The following is a 7949-nucleotide window of genomic DNA, read 5'->3' as shown; positions in this document are numbered from 1 at the left end:
GTATCACTTGCAGTGAGCTTTTTTCTCACCATCACGACAGCGGTGACACATGGGGGGCTCGCTTTGTAAATTGCTAGGAAATTGCCTGATAATTTGCTCCAGTGTCTTTTTGTCATATTGCCCCCTTTATTCTGCATCAGCGAAATGCTGCTTTGCATACACGCCACCATTTATTATTTACTCGCAAGCCTGCAACAATGTGAGCGCAGAAAACAGAACGATGGAGGATTTAAAAGGGCATTATCACTGTAAATGTATGTGCAGATTGAACCACAACATTTGTAATATGCAATTGCAATTCTATTGTCTTTGCAAGAAGATACATTTTAAATCGAATACACGTGTGTGAGGATTAAGATTGCACGAGTCTGTGAGGAAATCACTGTTTGCAAAGTCTAATTTATGTCTTCTGTTTTTGCATGTAACCCACGGCTATTGTCAAACACAAGGCCCCAAAAGTCAGGCTCTTTCTTTCTTTCACTCCCTCGCCCTCTTGTTATCTTCCACCCCTTCTGTCATTATATCATTCTCTCCCTCTCTCTCTATTTTCATCTCTTCCCCCCTCTCTCCCTCTCTCTCTCTTTCCAGGCCCAGTGCTGTCGTTCTGTCATTCTTTCTTTCTCTCTCTCTCTCTCTCTCTCTCTCTCTCTCTCGCTCTCGCTCTCCAAGCTCGGTGTAATGGGGTGGTGAGGGCTTCGTCATGACAGAAGCGGTCCCATTTAAATTCTAATTACCTCCACGGCGGGCGGCTCGTGCCCGTGTCAGGGGCGGGAGGCGGTGGGGGTGGGGTGTGGTGGGGTGGATGGAGATGTTAGGTCCTCCTGTACCTCCAATCCAACCCCCCAGTCCCCACCTCCATCCGTGGGGCCTTGCCGTGGAGGAAGAGATGGACAGGGGGTCGCCAGAGGCTAATTAATTTCTTTTCATAATTTGGCGAGCGCTGGGGCAATCCATTAGATATGGCTTGCTATAAATCATTCCCCGGGCTCACGCAGAAAAAAAGAGGGCTGTTGCGTGTGTCCGTTATGTCCGGTTGACCAGCCGTCTGCAGGATAAGTGAATGAGTGTGTGTGTGTGTGTGTGTGTGTGTGTGTGTGTGTGTGTGTGTGTGTGTGTGTGTGTGTGTGTGTGTGTGTGTGTGTGTGTGTGTGCGGTTTATCTATTGTGTGTGTGTGTGTCTATAGTTTAGAAAGTGAGTAGTTGTGTGTGTGTGTGTGTGTGTGTGTGTGTGTGTGTGTGTGTGTGTGTGTGTGTGTGTGTGTGTCTGTGCACGCGATTTAGAGTGTTCATGTGTGAGCATGTGTCAGCATGAATGTGTGAGAGGGCAATGTGTGTAGTGGAGTGTGTGTGTGTGTTGTGTGTGTGCTGTGTGTAGCCTGTGTGTGCGTTATCTGTGGATAGAGAGGCCTACAGTTAGCTCTCTGCATGAATGCAGTGCTGCACTGCTGACTAAACAGCCGGCCCAGTGGAGTAAGCACCTCCAGGATGTGTGTGTGTGTGTGTGTGTGTGTGTGTGTGTGTGTGTGTGTGTGTGTGTGTGTGTGTGTGTGTGTGTGTGTGTGTGTGTGTGTGCCGCTGTGTGTGTGCCGCTGTGTGTGTGTGCTCAGCCATTCAAACAGCCCCTCTCCCCCCTCTCTCCCTTCCTCCCATCTGTATCTAGCACCAGGGCCACTGACAGCGTTGGCTGGGGCCTGGGACAAAGCCATCTAAAAGCCCCCCCCTCAGCCAATGTAATGAGGACCTAGCAGCAGTAGCAGTATGGCTGCCAAAGCGAAACTGAAGAAGCCCAGGGAAGAGACTAGAGCACCTTTGGCCCTGCAGATTAGCTGCCTCTTCTGCCTGGAGCATGCAGGAGGTGGGGCAGTGAGAAGAGAAGGCTCTCCATTTGCAGCATACTGCTTGCAGAGCCGGAGCCGGAGCCAGTTAACAGGCTTGCCAGAATATGGCAAGTCAGTCTGTCCAGCAGATGACGCGTGGTGTTAACTCACTTTCGGCAAATTACGATCCAGTTCGCTGTCAAGTCAACGATAAATACAGGCTGTACTTTAAGCAAACAAACAATTCTGGCCAAGGATTATATAATTTTTTTTACTAAAATGCAAGCACACACACAAACAAACAGACACACCTTACATGCATTTATAACACATGCATGCATGTAACAAACATTATATAACACATGTATGAAAGTAAAAATGCAAACACACAATCACGCACGCAAACATGAATAAATCAAAACATGCCCATTACTCATTGATAGCATGTAAAGCATATACTGTACGTTCATAACCACACGCTACACTACATATAGCAAGCAGCAAGAAGTAAACAGCTCATCTCAGGGCGAAAAAACAATATGCCAAGGAAGCGCGATCGATCTGGAGAGTAAACAGTGCATTTAGACAAGGCTGCCAGTCTTGGCAGAGAGCAGAGGTTGGGGATTATACACACAGCCAGGCAGCAGGGTTACGCACGCACACATGCCAACGCGCGCATACACACTCATACAAACAAAGTACACACACACACAAACACACACAACACGTGCTCCAGCATACACAAAACACACACGCACACGCAAACACAAACACACACACACACACACACACAAACGCACGCACACGCACACACACACTGACACAACAATGACCTGCTCTGCTTTGCTTCCCTGCCTTTCAGGGTCACTCCAGGCCCTGCCGCCTTCTCAAAAAACCACACAACGCTCCCATCCATCCACCCACCCACCCACCCACGCCAACAGAGACCCTTGAGGACCATCAGAGTCCAGCAACACTGCACAGGAGGTCAGTCAGACGAAACCCAGGAGCACTGTCTAACAAAACCTCTGGCAACGCATCAACCTGCCTTGACTACTTGACTAACAAAATACTGTTGAGTGGGTTGTGAATTATACACCCACCTCCACAAGTCAATAGAAATGTTCCAGCTAAAGGAGCTCCTTTGCATGGCATTGGCCCTCGTTATGAGTGCGGTCACGTCGCTGTGAATGGCTTCATCATGGCCGTGCTTTACTGGCGATGAGAACTTTATAGAGGGCTGTCTGGATGCCTTGTAAACGGGGTCCCCCAGGGACGGGGCAACGGGGCTGCTGCTGCTGTGCCTTGTGGCGGCTACGACAACGGCATGGAAGACAGGCGGGCAGAGAACAGCACACACTCCGTCTCTCTCTCGCTCTCTCCTTCTGTTTCCTTCTGTTTCCCTCTCTCTCTCTCTCTCTCTCTCTCTCTCTCTCTTTTGTAGTTCAGCTGTTACTAAATTGCTAAATTGTGCATCTGTAATACAAATAATGAAGGTGTTTTGAAATTCAATTCTCTCTCTCTCTTTCTCTTTTCTCTCTATCTCACTCGCTCTCGTTCCAAGACAGGGGCAGAGAGTTGTCTCAGGGGTGCCAAGAAATCTTCTCCAGAAATAAAAATGACCTCCTGGCTTTCTCTTAAATGTCAGACACACACACACACACGCACACGCACACACACACACACACACACACACACACACACACACACACACACTTGTTTTTCTCTTGCCTCGTTTTGCACCGTGTCCTCTCCTCATCAGACTAATGGTGCATGTCAAGTGTGCCTATTGATCTGTGTTTAAAGAAGGCTGGGGGCTTTTAAAGGTTGGCTGAACATGTGAACACTGGCCAAAGCACACACTTAATTTCAATCTATAAAACCCTGCAAATGTTTTGGAACATGTGCCACCAGAACAACAGCGAGCCAGCTGGCCTTTCAGCGTTGTTCGCACTAGCATAGGGGCATGTTTTTGCTTGTGTTGTTTCTTGAAGGCAAGTGGGATGAAAGCGGTTGAGGGCAGCACTTGCCCTCGGCATGAATTTTACTTCCCCGACGCGTCTGTCAAAAAACAGCACTATTTGTTGTGAGATCTTTACATTTTCTGATATTTCTATGTGAACCGACACATGGTGGACATGCACAGCCTCAGCAGAATAGACAGCCTATTACGCATGGAGAAGCACTGGAATGAAACAAGAGCTGGAGATTCCTGGCAGCATATTCATCACTGACGAGTGCTATTCATTACCGCTATTGTTCAAGTGCATTTTTCCAGCGCTGAAGAGCCTTGTTTGGTTTCCCATTTTCTCTCGACCATCCTCATACACACATGAACACATGGACACACATGCATGCACACACACACATGCACACGTCCGAGCACACACACAACCAAGTAGAAGGTTTGTACTCATTCACTCACTCACTCACTCACTCACACACACACACACACACACACACACACACACACACACACACACACACACACACACACACACACACACACCTTGCCAACTAAGCCAGTGTTCCCACTCCTTCTATCACTTTCTCCTCCACTTTCTCTGGTTCTTTCCCTCCCTCTATTGCCAACATCAACCCCGTTCTCCTTCACTTGCTCTCTCTCTCTCTCTCTCTCTCTCTCTCTCTCTCTCTCTCTTTTTTTTTTGCTGCTAAGGCCCATTTTTCATTTGACTGAGCAGTTGGAGCATAAGGGCAGGTGGTGCAGTTGTTTCTGAAAGCATTACAGTGCCCCGCAACGAGAGAGCCGGCCAGCCGCGCCAAGGTGAAAGGTCCCCCATGACTATGACTGATTTTCCACAAAAAGCTGCTGGAGCTAGGCTGATCACTCTGAGTTATACCTTTAGGCCTCTCTCTCCTTCCCTCTCTCTCTCTTTCCCTCCTTCTCTCTCTCTCCCTCTCCCCTTCTCTCTCTCCCTGTTCCCATCTGACTCTCTTTCTCTCGGTTTCCTGCTCTTTGTCTCTCTCTCCCTCCCTTTCGACCTCTTCTCCACTTTCGTTTAACCTTTCTCCATTGCTCTCTCTCCCTCTCCTCTATTCCTCTCTTTCTCTCCCTCCCTCTCTCTCTCTCCCTCTCAATAACTCATCCTCTCCCTCCATTTCCACTCTCCCTGCGCCTGACCCCTTCTGCCCCTTTCCTCGTTTCTCCATCTCCGCAGCGCACTCACCGACGGCCAGATCTTTGGCACCCCTGACCAGTGTGGCGGCGCCCCAGTTGCACTGCAACACCCACCCACCTCCAAACCTCTCTCCTCTCCTCTGCACACAACTTACACTATAACACCCACCCACCTCCCTCCCCACCTCTCTCCTCCCTTCTCCATCAAAGTTGAGCCATAACACCCACCACCTCTCTACACACCCCCTCTCCTTTCTTCACCGCCAGAGTTACTCTTTCTCCTCTTTCTCCCCACCCTCTCCTCACTGCCCAGGTTACACTATAAAACCCACCATCCAACCTCTTTCCTCCCCTCTCCACCCGAGTTGCACTGGAACAGCCATCACCTCTCCTCTCCTCTCCTCTCCTCTCCTCTTTCCACTCCACTCCTTCTCTCTCCAGGAGTGTTTCCAGGAGCAGATTGATTTATCCTCAGATAATGTTCACACTCAGAAATGCCCCCGTGCTGTAATAAATCAGGGTGGGGGGGTGAAGGGGGGTGGGGGAGCTGTGGTTAATGGCCTGGAAATCTGATTTCCTGCCACTTCAGCTCTTCGCAAATCGAAGGGCGTAAGATTAGGGCTGAATTACGAGAGGCCGATGGAACAGACTCGGAGAAAGGAAGACAGGAGACACACAAAGGGAGCGAAAGAGAGAGAGGGAGAGATAGAGAGAGAAGGTCAGGGAAGATAGGCGGTGGCATGGATGGCACGGAGAGACAAGAAAAGGGTGAGACGCGTAGTCAAATACTTTGCACTCATTTCCACAATAACCATGTTTAAATATGCACTGCGTCCATTCCTCTCCTCACTAGACAATAAAATCTGGGTAGCAGCTGTATATGAACCCAATGTACAGTCCAGTTACATGCATGGGCACGCACAGAGAGAGGGTGGGGGGGAGAGAGAGAGAGAGAGAGAGAGAGAGAGAGAGAGAGAGAGAGAGAGAGAGAGAGAGAGAGATGTCCCCAGTTTAAGAGCTGGCTCCCACTCTCGATCAGCCTTCATCATATGCGGAGGACAGGGCACGCTCATCATTCACTCAGACAGGCACAAGCAGGGCAGGGTTGTTTATATGCATCCAGATAGGAGAAGGGGGGCACCAGGATGGTAATCAAAACCTCACACACACACATAAAACACACACACGCACACACACACACACACACACACACACACACACACACACACACACACACACACACACACACACACGCACACAAACTCCCCTATCCTCCTGACGGGAAGGCTGGGGAACAGCCTGTCCCTGCACCTCTGAATTTTTAATGTCAGCGGGAGCAAACATTTGATATTGCACAGTGAAGATATCAAAGTCAAAGAAAAGTTAGGTCTTTGTCAGTCCACTATTTAAAGTCCTTACATATATAAAAAAAATACAGTATACAACTACATACTGTAACTCAGTACCATAACTCAAACAGTGAGTGTTTGCGTTGGTAAACGATAATATTTTTTTGTTCCAAAAGCAAGTAGGTAATATTGTGCCAGGTCAGGAGACAAGTAAGTGACTTTTAGGTTACAGCCCAAAGACAGTATGTAGAGTGATCTATTTCCCTTAGCACAGATTGAGTCTTTGCACACTCTGTTTTAAATGTGCCTATTGCCTAGGGCAACTGTCATGGTGGAAAAATTACACTTAAATTGTACCAAGCTGACACTTAATGCTAAAAAGACACACACGAGTTCAAACCCATCTGTCCTCATCTGCAATTATAATCACATCATTGACAGTGTCCTTGTGTCTAGTGGCAAAAAATATTATCTTAAAATTACATCTCCCCTTACTTCTTAAATATGCTCGAATAAGACATTTTATGGTGAACCACTGTTTTCATTAAATGTTTTTCTAACTGCACTCTTGTACAGCAGTAGCCTATTTTTAAATATAGCCTACATTGATATATGGACATAGACACATAATTACAAAACAAACAACTTAAGTGGGCTAATTTGAAAAGTTTGGAAATAAATATGCAAGACAAAGGAGAGAGAAACACAGTGAGATGGGAAGAAAAGAGAGAGACAATCTCTTGGGTGTATCAAAGGTGGAACCTGAGAAACTGCCATCACTCTCTCTCTCTCTCTCTCTCTCTCTCTCTCTCTCTCTAAGCCTCCGTTTGCCGTTTGCTCCCCCCTTACCTCTAGATTTAAGTGAACATTTCTTGCTAGGCGTGCAAGATTTTTTTTCGCTTATTGCTTCCTTAACGCAGCCATGGGCACCCTGCATCAATCTCCCTGTCCTGTGAACTGGGCTCAGACATGGAGGGGGATGTGGTGGGGTGGGGGGTGTTGTAGGGGAGTGTGGTGTGGGGATGGGGGGGGGGGGGGGTATTACTGGAACTGGTGATGGTGCCTGCCTCAGCTCAATGCAGGTTAAACGCTGTCACGCACACCATTCCACGTAAAGAGGTGTTTCTTTTTTTTCCCCAGAAGAAAACTGCTGACCTCCTGTGCCACACACACACACACACACACACACACACACACACACACACACACACACACACACACACACACAGCACGCACGCACATTCACACAACTTCAAATGCGCCCACACACACAGACACACTCTCAAATGGCAGCCTTAGCCTTAGCAGGGCTTGGCTCTCCAGCTCTATTAGTGGGGCTAATTTGCAGCAGCATCTCTAGGGCTGCACCAGGCTCCAGCTTTACACAGTAGGGGGCACAGTCTGCTCACTCACACAGGCACATCCAGAGAGAGAGAGAGAGAGAGAGAGAGAGAGAGAGAGAGAGAGAGAGAGAGAGAGAGAGAGAGAGAGAGAGAGAGAGAGAGAGAGAGAGAGAGACTGGTTCACAAAAACATACAAACTTTGGAAACATATTGGTGAATTCTGGGCCTTCAGCACAGTCCCTTTGCTGAATAGGCCTACCATCCTGTTATTTCAATCAAGAATTCCTGCAAGTTGAACTTA

The 7949-nt window shown here is 48.2% G+C and overlaps 1 protein-coding gene across 1 annotated transcript in view; it reads right to left on the bottom strand.

Annotated features, from left to right (window-relative positions):
- The window catches only part of LOC134438462 (RNA-binding Raly-like protein), a 120894-nt gene that overhangs the window by 37349 nt on the left and 75596 nt on the right, over positions 1–7949 (bottom strand). The window lies entirely within an intron of this gene.

This window comes from Engraulis encrasicolus, chromosome 22 (assembly GCF_034702125.1).
Source record: "Engraulis encrasicolus isolate BLACKSEA-1 chromosome 22, IST_EnEncr_1.0, whole genome shotgun sequence".
Lineage (NCBI taxonomy): Eukaryota > Metazoa > Chordata > Actinopteri > Clupeiformes > Engraulidae > Engraulis > Engraulis encrasicolus.
This window is presented reverse-complemented; position numbering and strand designations above follow the sequence as displayed.